Source organism: Chelonia mydas, chromosome 4 (genome assembly GCF_015237465.2).
Source record: "Chelonia mydas isolate rCheMyd1 chromosome 4, rCheMyd1.pri.v2, whole genome shotgun sequence".
Taxonomy (NCBI): Eukaryota; Metazoa; Chordata; order Testudines; family Cheloniidae; genus Chelonia; species Chelonia mydas.
In genome coordinates this window covers 133,582,077-133,594,876 of record NC_057852.1, presented here as the reverse complement: position 1 = coordinate 133,594,876, position 12,800 = coordinate 133,582,077, and the positions used below count along the sequence as shown (strand labels likewise).

The following is a 12,800-nucleotide window of genomic DNA, read 5'->3' as shown; positions in this document are numbered from 1 at the left end:
GAATATGGGCAAATTTTGTTTTATTCATCAGTGTAGTTTATCAAGACAAGCCATTTCACTGTTTGAACTAAATGGGCCAAACTTATCTATGGTGTAACTCCACACACTTAGAAGTTACACCTGGAATTATTCTGGTATATTATATTTCCCTTACTAAGCAATAACAGGGTGGACTATTGTTTAAGATAAGTAATTATTTCAGTTCAATAATTTTGACATGATAAAGCACACAGGTACTGCCAAAATTAATACATCAAATGTGTGCGCCTAGGAACAGGTTCCACCTTGGTGATATGGTTCTGTACAGTATGTATTACTCAAAACAAAACAGGACATGAGATTTTAAGCATGGCTTCACTCTGAAAAGTGACTCAGCAGCCTAATATTGTGAGGTTGATTTCATATCAAATTTGTCCAGTTTATAAGTAAAAAAAAAAAAAAAAGACAGTTTTTTCCTGTTTGCAGGCACTAGACTCAACCCACAATCTACAAGTCACGCTGGGTTCTTTCCTATTTCTGCATTATCATGATGATAAAATTCTGCAGGCCAAATTCTGCTTTCAGTTACACTTGTACCAACCAGCTATTTTCAAAGGTGTTGCATAGGTGTACCAGAGAGCAGAATTTGGTCTTGTAACTGCAACTTAGTTCTGTTGATGAAGCATGATCCAGAAGTAAATGCATCTCTCTCACAGAGCTCTTTTGGCTCTACCACTACTCATAAGAATAAATTCTTCCATTTCTGTCCCCCACCCCACTAAAGCAGATAGTGATCTTGTAAAAATGGCACTTTGGTGTAGTCAATAGATCTGTTCCCTGTTTGCACTGCAAATCCTTTTTCATACTAGAACTGCCCTTTAAATTAGGCAGGACTCTGGGTAGGGGATCTACATTTTATTCACCTTCACACACCTTTTTTTCTTCTTCCTCTCAACATAAGTGCTCTGCAGATATGCTTAACTTTAAGCATGTGAGAAGTCCACTTTAAAATCAAACATGAACTTAAGTGCTCCTATGAATTAGGGCCTTAATGAGCTTCTGGTAGCAAGAGGTATATATAGCCTGCATTTGGAGAGGGATGGACTTTATCTGTTGTAATAGATCTTTTCCATCACTAACTTCTGTATTTCTGTATTTGAATAAAGAAACATGGTAAAACAGAAGAGGGCTCTCAGCAATTAATATAAGAACCATGCTTCAGTTGCCATTTAGTTTACCAGCTAACATTAGACTGCTATATGTCTATTCGATATAGTATATACTCATGATATAGTTCTCCAACATACCTAATCTAAATTAGCTGATTGCTACTCCACACACAGCACAAACAAATAAATAACAAAAATGAAATGTGAACTATGCAGCTAAGGAAAGGAAACACTCCAGCTAGTGTGCACCCCACAGACAAAAAATAGGTACAAAAGAGAAATGATTAAATAAAAGAACAGAACCATACAGCTCTTGTCTCTATTTGGCTTAAAGTCAGTTGCAGACTGTGAATAGGAGCCCTTCCTAGTTGAAACAGCCCTGCAGAGCACTAACAAAAACAAAGAAAAGCCAGTGAAACAAAATTTCAGCTCAAGAGCCCAGACATTATTCCTTTGTAAAAATCAGAATGAGGAATGCATCTCATTATTTTCCAGCAGCCCTGTGAGAGGAGCCACTGAGCTGGGTTACGTGATATTGAACACGTTATCCATGACAGGAAACTCCACATCAAAGACGGGGAGCATGCCAGAGCAATATGTAATCAAAACCTCCTGTCAAGGGGGGTGTATGTGGGGGGAAATCCAACACACATACACAGATGTGGAGGATTTGGCACCACCTAGCTATTTGCACATGGTGTGCGTGGAAGGTTCGAGGAGAGCTACTTGGATTGACTTACACATTACAGATATTAACGGAGCCCTGCATCATGAGTATTGCACCAGCAAATACACCTCTGGGAACAATTCCGCACTGGCTGGGGGAACAGACTAAACGACCTAATACATCTTTTCCATAGCAAGTCTTTATGCTTTAAGACTTCCTCCCATCAACTCACAGATTCCCTAACCCGTGCATTGCCCGTGCACCCTAAAACAAAGACATATGATGCAAGCCAAGAAGCAGAAGGTGCATTTTCTCTCCAACATTCTCCGCTGTGTAATCTACCAACCACCCCAAAAACAGCAGCTTCTCGGATGCTTAGACTGTCTCTGTATGTGCTTGCATGGCCAGAAAGTCCATCTCATGATACAATTTAAATATGAAGATGATGCTTTTATCAGAATCACAGATGTGTGTCTCAGCCCCTAAAAAGCCATAGGATGTGCTACAACAATACATTAGCAGCAACCTCTCTGCCCTACCTCTCCACCAGACAGCTCAGCAGCACAGAGCAACAGAGAGGACACACTCGATTGTGCCATCCTGGGCAGATTGTACCCACCTCTGACACAGCCCTGAGAGGGGCGTCTCTTTTGCACTTGCTGGCAACCTTGGCACAGCCCAGGATGTCAGCCAGATATGACCAGACCAAACTGAGAACTTGGGTCGGGGATTTAGGGACCTGCATGTCTCCCCACGGGGCATGGCTGATGCCAACCGCTCTGCAGGAAGGGGAGCGCGTGATGGCCCCCCGGGCTCTGCTGCACAGAAAGATGCTCCCCTTCCATCCCCTCTCCCTCTCAGGCCAAGTTATCCTCCTCGCACCACTCCTTGCCCCACTTCAGTCAGGTGGAGGGGCTGAGGCTCCCCTCCCTGAGCAGGCAACCACTGCTCACCTCCCTCTGCCCTCCAAGGGGTTCAGGTCTCCTCCCCCAGAGCAGGTCAGAGCCCCTCCCGGCTGCCAGAAGCCCCAGGAAGAGAGGGGGCAGCTCCTCCCTGTAGTGCCCCCGTCCTCCAGTGAGACCCTGGGGCGGGGGGAACAAGAAACTCTTCCCCATCACCAACCTGCAGCGTACACCCCGGGGGGGGGTGGGAGGGGAAGTTTGGGGGCAGCTCTCCCCCCTCCCTGCAGCGTACAACTGGGGGGAGGGGGAGTTTGGGGGCAGCTCTCCCCCCTCCCTGCAGCTTGCACCCAGGGGGCGGGGGGGGGGGGGGGTTGGGGGCAGCTCTCCCCCCCTCCCTGCAGCTTGCACCCAGGGGGCGGGGGGAGGGGGGGTTGGGGGCAGCTCTCCCCCCCTCCCTGCAGCTTGCACCCAGGGGGCGGGGGGGGGGGGGGTTGGGGGCAGCTCTCCCCCCCTCCCTGCAGCTTGCACCCAGGGGGCGGGGGGGGTTGGGGTTGGGGGCAGCTCTCCCCCCCTCCCTGCAGCTTGCACCCAGGGGGCGGGGGGGGGGGGGTTGGGGGCAGCTCTCCCCCCCTCCCTGCAGCTTGCACCCAGGGGGCGGGGGGGGGGGTTGGGGGCAGCTCTCCCCCCCTCCCTGCAGCTTGCACCCAGGGGGCGGGGGGGGGGGGTTGGGGCAGCTCTCCCCCCCTCCCTGCAGCTTGCACCCAGGGGGCGGGGGGGGGGGGGTTGGGGGCAGCTCTCCCCCCCTCCCTGCAGCTTGCACCCAGGGGGCGGGGGTTGGGGGCAGCTCTCCCCCCCTCCCTGCAGCTTGCACCCAGGGGGCGGGGGGGGGGGGTTGGGGGCAGCTCTCCCCCCCTCCCTGCAGCTTGCACCCGGGGGGGGGGGGGGGGGGGTTGGGGGCAGCTCTCCCCCCCTCCCTGCAGCTTGCACCCGGGGGGCGGGGGGGGGGGGGTTGGGGGCAGCTCTCCCCCCCTCCCTGCAGCTTGCACCCGGGGGGCGGGGGGGGGGGGTTGGGGGCAGCTCTCCCCCCCTCCCTGCAGCTTGCACCCGGGGGGCGGGGGGGGGGGGGTTGGGGGCAGCTCTCCCCCCCTCCCTGCAGCTTGCACCCGGGGGGCGGGGGGGGGGGGGGTTGGGGGCAGCTCTCCCCCCCTCCCTGCAGCTTGCACCCGGGGGGCGGGGGGGGGTTGGGGGCAGCTCTCCCCCCCTCCCTGCAGCTTGCACCCGGGGGACGGGGGGGGGGGGGGTTGGGGGCAGCTCTCCCCCCCTCCCTGCAGCTTGTACCCGGGGTGCGGGGGGGGTTGGGGGCAGCTCTCCCCCCCTCCCTGCAGTTGCACCCGGGGGGGGTTTGGGGGAGCTCTCCCCCCCTCCCTGCAGCTTGTACCCGGGGGGCGGGGGGGGTTGGGGGCAGCTCTCCCCCCCTCCCTGCAGCTTGCACCCGGGGGGGGTTTGGGGGAGCTCTCCCCCCACCCTGCAGCTTGCACCCGGGGGGGGTTTGGGGGAGCTCTCCCCCCACCCTGCAGCTTGCACCTGGGGGGGGTTTGGGGGAGCTCTCCCCCCCTCCCTGCAGCTTGCACCCCGGCGGGGAGCCCCGCCCCTCACTCACCCAGAGATGCCGCCCTGGCGGAGGGAGTCCGTCGATGCCGCAGCCGCCTCGCTCCCGCTGACAGACAGACAGACACACAGCCCGGCTCTGCCAGAGCGCCAGGGACCCGGATCTGGAGGGCCCCGCCCACTCCCCTTCTGCCTCGCGCGGGGAACCTCCCGCTCTGCGCCTGCGCCGAGCGAGGCCGGAGCTCCGCGCGGGGGCGGGGCCGGCGGGGGGCGTGTCTGGCTCGGCGGCCGCCCGCTCCCGCGGCGGCTCCTGCGGCCTCCAGCGCTTCGTCCGCGCTCTGCAAGGGCCGGAGCCCTGGTCGCGCCTCCTTCCCAGGCTGGGCCCGTGGGGCCTGGCTGCCGTGTCCCCACCCCGCCCCCAGGGGCCCGCGGGCGTCGCTGGCTTGGGTTGCCCCGGCGGTGCGACCTCTTATGCCGCGGCTCGGGATGGTTGGCGTTTTTCGGAAAGCCTCAGCTCCGGGAGTCCTGTGATTATGTGAGACTCTTGGCTTTTCGTTTCTCTTCAAAAAGTGAGTTCCTAGCCCTTTGTGGCCACAGAGAAATGTGCAAAAAAAGCCAGAAGGCAGATAAAAGGAACCCCAAACTCATGATTTGTTTTTTAAGCCACCTCATGATTTGGGGGGAACTGCTTTCTGGGTATCCCAGTACAGAGCTTTCCTAATGGCGGGTAGAGAGCTAACGAGTAGGGTGGTGCTGGTTCCTTAGTCCCATGTCCACCAGCTAAACTGCATTAAAAAAGGCAAAGTACAAAATACAATTAATATTTTCCTAATCTTGCTTCTCCACGTAAGCAATTGCTGCACTTGCCGTGGAATGTTATGTGATCAAGAGCTTGGGGGGAAGTGACAAAGAAGACTGAATGGTGTAATGCCGCCTAGATAATATCCCCATTAACATGTGATCCTTGGTTATGACCAAGAGTGGGGCATCCCATCCTAGTATCACACAGGTGCATTGTCCATGGTGCCAAGTTTTTGGTAAAGCTGATCTATTTATCCTCTAAGGCTTTTCTTCAGGGCTTGGCTATGGGATAACTGAAGTGGGTTTTAGCCCACAAAAGCTTATGCTCAAATAAATTTGTTAGTCTCTAAGGTGCCACAAGTCCTCCTTTTCTTTTTGCTGATACAGACTAACACGGCTACCGCTCTGAAACCTGTATTTTACTTACGATGGACTGGGGCTGTGTTATGTAGAATTGGTCCTGATTTTATTTTGAGGCATTGTAAAGCTCATAGAACACAGCCAGATGCTCAATAAAATGAAATAAAATGTCCTGCTGGACAATATGGTTGCATTTCCTGAGACCCAAAAGAGAGACAAGGTGGGTGAGGTAATTTCTTTTATTAGACCAACTTCTGTTAGTGAGAGAGACGAGCTTCTGAACTTACACAGAGCTATTCTTCCAGTCTGGGAAATGTACTCGGAGGGTACGTCTACACTGCAGTTAGACACCCATGGCTGGCCTGCGCCAGTTGACTTGAACTTCCAGGGCTCAGGCTAAAGGACTCTTTAATTGCAGAGTAGACGCCAAGCTGCTTCCCAAGCTCTGGGACTCTCCCACCTTGCAGCATGGATTCACCAAGGGCAAGTCATGCCTGACTAATCTAATTGCCTTCTATGACAAGATAACTGGCTCTGTGGATGAAGGGAAAGCGGTGGACGTGTTGTTCCTTGCCTTTAGCAAAGCTTTTGACACGGTCTCCCACAGTATTCTTGCCAGCAAGTTAAAGAAGTATGGACTGGATGAATGGACTATAAGGTGGATAGAAAGCTGGCTAGATTGTCGGGCTCAATGGGTAGTGATCAATGGCTCCATGTCTAGTTGGCAGCCGGTATCAAGTGGAGTGCCCCAAAGATCGGTCCTGGGGCCGGTTTTGTTCAATATCTTCATAAATGCTGAGGGTGCAATCCACACCATTCTCCAGATCAAGTTTGCAGATGACACTAAACTGGAAGGAGAGGTAAATACGCTGGAGGGCAGGGATAGGATACAGAGGGACCTAGACAAATTAGAGGATTGGGCCAAAAGAAATCTGATGAGGTTCAACAAGGACAAGTGCAGAGTCCTGCACTTAGGACGGAAGAATCCCATGCACCGCTACAGACTAGGGACCGAATGGCTAGGCAGCAGTTCTGCAGAAAAGGACCTAGGGGTTACAGTGGACGAGAAGCTGGATATGGGTCAACAGTGTGCCCTTGTTGCCAAGAAGGCCAATGGCATTTTGGGGTGTATAAGTAGGGGCATAGCCAGCAGATCGAGGGACGTGATCGTTCCCCTCTATTCAACACTGGTGAGGCCTCATCTGGAGTACTGTGTCCAGTTTTGGGCCCCAACTACAAGAAGGATGTGGAAAAATTGGAGAGAGTCCAGCGGAGGGCAACAAAAATGATTAGGGGACTGGAACACATGACTTATGAGGAGAGGCTGAGGGAACTGGGATTGTTTAGTCTGCGGAAGAGAAAAATGCGTGGGGATTTGATAGGTGCTTTCAACTACCTGAAAGGGGGTTCCAAAGAGGATGGCTGTAGACTGTTCTCAATGGTAGCAGATGACAGAACAAGGAGTAATGGTCTCAACTTGCAGTGCGGGAGGTTTCGGTTGGATATTAGGAAAAACTTTTTCACTAGGAGGGTGGTGAAACACTGGAATGCGTTACCTAGGGAGGTGGTGGAATCTCCTTCCTTAGAATTTTTTAAGGTCAGGCTTGACAAAGCCCTGGCTGGGATGATTTAGTTGGGGATTGGTCCTGCTTTGAGCAGGGGGTTGGACTAGATGACCTCCTGAGGTCCCTTCCAACTCTGATATTCTATGATTCTATGCAGGGTCCTAGAGCTCGAGCCCCAGCTTGGGCTCCAATGTATGCACCATAATTAAACAGCCTCTTAGCCTGAGTCCTGCTGAGCCTGACTCAGCTGGTATGGGCCAGCTGTGGGTTTTTAATTGCAGTGTACATGTACCCAGAGTGTCACAGTGGAACAGACTGTTTAGCATAACGAGTTAACACATATTTCAAGGGACCATTCAAGGTGAAGTGGCTTATTAATACCCCCTCCAGTCATAGGGCAGAAAGAAAGGGAAGGGAAAAAAAGGCAGCTTGTCGAGGTGCTGGCGGTGGTGGGAAAGTTGTTAGTGGGTTATAGTTTTTGTAATAAGCTGTAAATCCAGTGTCTCTATTCAGTCCATGATTTTTAATATCTATAAAAGTTACCATTTTAAACTCCCAGGCTTGTCTTTTGAGGACGTTGTGGTGCTGTGCAGTTTTCCTTTGAGAATGAGGCCTGAGAGGTCAGGTACAGGGTGGTCATTTTGTGAAAAGGGTTCACCCACAGTGAGCTCTCCACAGACATAGGGTTTGTCTACCCTGGCAATTTACAGGACTGCAACTTTCTCGCCCAGGGGTGTGAAAAAACAGCCCCCTGAGCACTTCAGGTTTCAGCACTGTAAAGCGCCAGTGTAGACAGTGCACCAGTGCTGGGAGCCGCGCCCCTCGTGGAGGTGGCTCTGCCGCGACCACACAAGCCACGTTAAAGCGCTGCGCGTTGCCAGTGTAGACTAGCCCCAAGACATACCAACCCAAAGTGGCAACAGACCTTGCCAGAACACCAGATGCAAAACCTGCAGATATCTCTCCGCTGCTAGAGTGATCAACACCTACCACAACCCACCTTTCAAGGGGTCCTACGCATGCCTACTTAGGCATCTGAAGAAGTGTTTTTTTACCCACGAAAGCTTATGCCCAAATAAATCTGTTAGTCTTCAAAGTGCCGCTGGACTCCTCGTTGTTTTTGTGGATACAGACTAACACGGCTACCCCTCTGATACTTGATGCCTACTGGGGGTAATCAGACATCCTGATATTAGGGGTTTTGTCTTATATGCACAACTATACGCCGACCCCATCCCGAGGGAAAAAAAGTGTTCCAGTTTTTCACACTTGCTATCTGGTCAACCTATGCCTATCAAAACAAATGGTGTACCTCATCCAGCCCAGTAAATGCCCCACTAACAGCTATGTGGGTGAAACCAGGCAGTCACTGCACTCGCAAATGAACTCACACAGAAAAACAATAAAAAGACAAGAATACCGTATCACCTTCTTACAACAATCTATAACCCACTAACAACCCCCTTCCCAAGCAGCCTTTTTCCCCTTCCCTTCCTTCCTTCCTCCCCTCTTCCCCCCATGACTGGAGGGTTGTTAGTGGGCCACTTCACCTTGAATGGCCTTGAAATATGTAAAAAGAAAAGGAGGACTTGTGGCACCTTAGAGGCTAACAAATTTATTTGAGCATAAGCTTTCTTGAGCTACAGCTCACTTCATTGGATGCATTCCGATGAAGTGAGCTGTAGCTCACGAAAGCTTATGCTCAAATAAATTTGTTAGTCTCTGAGGTGCCACAAGTCCTCCTTTTCTTTTTGCGGATACAGACTAACGCGGCTGCTACTCTGAAACTTGAAATATGTGTTAAATACATACGCTGAGTAATTTGCACAACCTTGTATTTAGCTGTGACACTCTGAGTATGTTTCCCACATGTGAGGAAGAACTCTGTGTAAGCTCGAAAGCTTGTCTGTCTCAAAACAGAAGTTGATCCAATAAAAGATATTACCTCACTCACCTTGTCTCTCTAATATCCTGGGGCCAGCATGGCTACAACAGCACTACATGGGACCCAACATGGTTTTTGGGACCCCGACCCATCCCGCACCTAGCACTTGTGGATCCATCCTCTCTGAAAAAAATGGAATAAACCCATTGGAACATGTATGGATGGTAACCCTATGCATCATAGTAAGAACAACAGGGAAATGTGCATGCTCTTAGCATTATGTGCCTTTAATAACACACTCCTTAGATAACATCAAGTAACAGATCATCATCCCCGTCTTTGAAGACAACTAAGGTTCTATTGCATCACAACGTTCTTAGAGGGAGTGGGGGAATAGGAGTGTAAGGAGGTTTTCAGAGCAGTGCATCAGCATGATGTCACGATGCTAGGGTGTATGCACCAAAAGTACCAGGATGTGAATGAAGCTGACTCCATTTTTGCCAATAGTAGGTACTTCTGTGCTCCACCCTTCCCCTACCCCCGCCCCCTGAAAAAGGAAAAAGTTGCTTAGATGGAAAGATAAATTTGAAGCCAGATTTCAATAGGATCACAAAGTTATATAAAACAGTGATAGAAGAGCCCTTGAGACTATTAACCAGATTGGTCAACTAGCGGGCCCTAAGCATAGTTTTTGTGCACTTAGCCCAGATCCTCAAAGATATTTAGGCTTCTAGCTTCCATGATTTAGGAGCCTAAACACCTTTGCGGATCTAGGCCTCAGTAACTGTGGCTGCGAACAGTGTCTTGTTTCTTCCCAGAAGCCAACATTATACCTGGCTGTCTCCCTGGAACCAGTTCAGCACACTGGGTTTTTTATGCAGTGCAGCTGGCCCTCCCAGTCATGCCACTGTAACCAGTGTGGCCAGTGCTCCTTCCTCCCTGCTGTCTGTGCAGTAGGACGTTGTCCCACATGTTGCTAATGCCACTCTTTGTGTATGCTCTTCTGAGGCAGTATGGGATGGCTGCCCATATTTTCCCAGAATGCACTGTTGTAGCATGGGGAGACAGATGCCCAAATGTTGTCTAGCCACAGATACAGACAGAGCAGTTACAGTGTGGACATCACTCTAAACCATGTTTTTTACTGGCCCAGAGGAGAGTTTCACAAACTGATTACAAAATTCTGCTTGAGGTAGTTGTGGGGAGAGGGCCTTAGGTTGACCGTACATGCATGTTTAAATCTTATGTTCAGCTATTCCCAGTCTAGCACTGTTGGTAGAGAGATTCAGGTTTATTTCTTTTTTTAATTCTTCTGATCTTTAGCCATAGACATCTGTGCAACCCGTGGCCTTCTAAGTGGGAATCTGCTGCTCATTAATTTTCTTCCAGGTAGGGCATTAGAGCATCCCTTCAGAATATTTAAGATGCCCATAGTTAGGTGTTGTCTTTGTGTGCTGTAAGCATGCACCCTCCGAGATGTGACGGAGTCTGTATGTAGCACAGAAGCCAATCCCACTACAACGAAACAACTTTGTAAGGATTAAGCCACTCATCTGGAGCACCTACTCTAGGTTTCACACTAAATGTGGCTTCCAGCAGCCTGGAGCAGTTGCAAAGGGAAAACACCATGCTCTGTGCAGGCTCTTCATTGTAACATCTGATACCTTGTGAACATATCCACAAAACAGCCGGTGAAGTAGGGGAATCTCCCCATCTAAGACGTGTGGAGGTGAGGCACGGAGATTGACTAAAGTGCCCAAGGACACATAGGGAGTCTGTGGCAGAGCCGGGATTTGAACCTGTCTCCTGAGTCCCACTCTAGTACGTTAACCAACTTTTTGATCACTGGCAATGTTTAAATCCAGGTTGGATGTTTTCTAATAGATCTGCCCTAGCTCAAACAGTGATTGATTCAGGGAAGTTCTCCAGAAAGGCCAGTTAAACCCCAAATAGCGATGCTAAGATGGAAGAGTGCAAAGGTTAATGAAATCAGGCTCTGCTGAAAAATGTTCGGGCTAAAGCAGAAGATTGGTATCCGTTCCTAGCTTTGCCACACACTGACTTGGTGATCTTGGGCAAGTCATTTCACCTCTGTGTACCTCAGTTTCCTTTATCTGTAAATCTAGTATAATGATACTTCCCTAGCTCCCAGCGATGTTGTGAAACTTAATTCAAGGATGGTTGTTACAGTGCTTTGATGTACATGGATGAATGTTGCAACAGCATTACTTTGGTTATAATACGCAGATTCTCCTTCAAAGAGGCTTGGCGGGACTGAACTCATACAGAGCTAGTGACTGCTCCCCAAATGAGTTATTGCAGTGTTTCCCAAACTTGGGACGCTACTTGTTCAGGAAAAGCCCCTGCCGGGCTGGGCCAGTTTGTTTACCTGCCACGTGCACAGGTTTGGCTGATCGCAGCTCCCACTGGCCGCAGTTCGCCGCTGTAGGCCAAAGGAGGCTGCGGGACGCGGCGTGGGCTGAGGGACAAATCGGCCGCCACTTCCTGCAGACCCCATTGGCCTGGAGCGGCGAACCATGGCCAGTGGGAGCTGCGATCGGGCGAACATGCGGACGCAGCAGGTAAACAAACTGGCCCGGCCCGCCAGGGGCTTTCCCTGAACAAATGGTATCCCAGGTTTGGGAAACACTGAGTTATTGTTTATAAATTGCTCAGCCTTATCTCACCAAACCCAGCTCAGGACATGACAACGTTCCAAGCACTTCTTCCTTCCCAGAGATGGAGATGTTGTTTCCTGGTGACAAATAGTCACACAGATCTTGCATTAGCCGGATGTTTTACTAGAGCAGACAGGCATGGAGTGAATATCAGGACAGTCCACAGCTCACTAATGTTAGCAGGTCCTGGGCTTGCTTTGCATCTTATGTATTTTACTATAACTGGATGAATTCCTTCAAACTTGCTCTTCAGACGACTTCACCACAGTGATCATAGAACCCTTGAGCTTGATTCACCCCTATGGATACACAGGGGTTAATCTGGTTTCTGCATGCAGGAATTAGGGAAGGTGAATCTTAGGTGAAATTCACCAGGGAAGAGGAACTTTATCCACCAGGGCTTCATCATAAGCAGCATCAGCACTGAAGAATCTGTACATCTCCTGGATGTCCTGGCTCCAGCTAGCTCTGGATCTTCCAGCAAAAGAGAGGTTGCAAGTGGTGGCGAGGGCTTCTGAGATCTCATTTCCGAGGGGAGGAGACATTCAGTCACCTGGAGTTTGCAGGCTGAATTCCATGCTGGAAATGAATGGGGCCCTATATCTTCTAGCTAAGATGTTCTTTTATAGGTGAATTTTAAAAAGCCTCTTTAACAGTATAATGAACATATTAAACTCTGTTTCAGCTGGTTTCCCTGCCACGCGTATCCTTTGCCTGAACCCAATACCCTGCCTTTGCTAATGATGATGGCAGCACAGCGTTTTCTTCCTGCCACCCTCCTAGAAATTGTTGGAGGTCATCTGTCCTCAAAGAGCAAGCTAGTGTCCTTGTGAAAACAAGCTATTCATTGTCTTTTTCAAAACCAGAAAACGAGCTATTTGCCGTCTCTTTCAAAACCAACAGATCTTGTTTTCAAAAGGTCTGCAGCCCAGGTGATTGCAAAAACCTATGTACAATTGCATGCCTGATTTGCATACCTGAAAATCATCTGATTGCTTAAATACTACAGTGTTAGGTGCTACAGGAAATACTGTTATAGACTTCGGGCAAGCAGTCATGGTAATTGCATCTGCAAATTAGGAGCATAATTGCACACCTGACAACTTAAAGATCCGGTCAGTACTTTCCCCTTTGTCTTCAGAAACAAACCATTGATCCCACCCTCACTGCCTAATTGTTGTTTGAA

The 12,800-nt window shown here is 50.4% G+C and overlaps 1 protein-coding gene and 1 long non-coding RNA gene across 10 annotated transcripts in view; one reads left to right on the top strand and one right to left on the bottom strand.

The window, feature by feature from the left end:
* Window positions 1-4,536, bottom strand: part of RNF24 (ring finger protein 24) — a 79,465-nt gene extending 74,929 nt beyond the window's left edge. For 2 of the 3 annotated variants that reach the window (XM_037898325.2, XM_037898327.2), the window contains exon 1: window positions 4,378-4,512. The gene's annotated coding sequence lies outside the window, so the exon portion shown is untranslated. Of the gene's footprint in view, window positions 1-4,377 lie in introns of all 3 variants that reach the window. The other variant, XM_037898326.2, reaches the window with a different exon arrangement.
* A 62-nt stretch (window positions 4,537-4,598) lies between these two features.
* LOC114021162 overlaps window positions 4,599-12,800 on the top strand; it is a 58,853-nt gene continuing 50,651 nt past the window's right edge. For all 7 annotated transcript variants that reach the window (XR_005225266.2, XR_005225264.2, XR_005225263.2 and 4 more), the window contains exon 1: window positions 4,599-4,894. This is a non-coding gene — a long non-coding RNA (uncharacterized LOC114021162). The remainder of the gene's footprint in view (window positions 4,895-12,800) is intronic.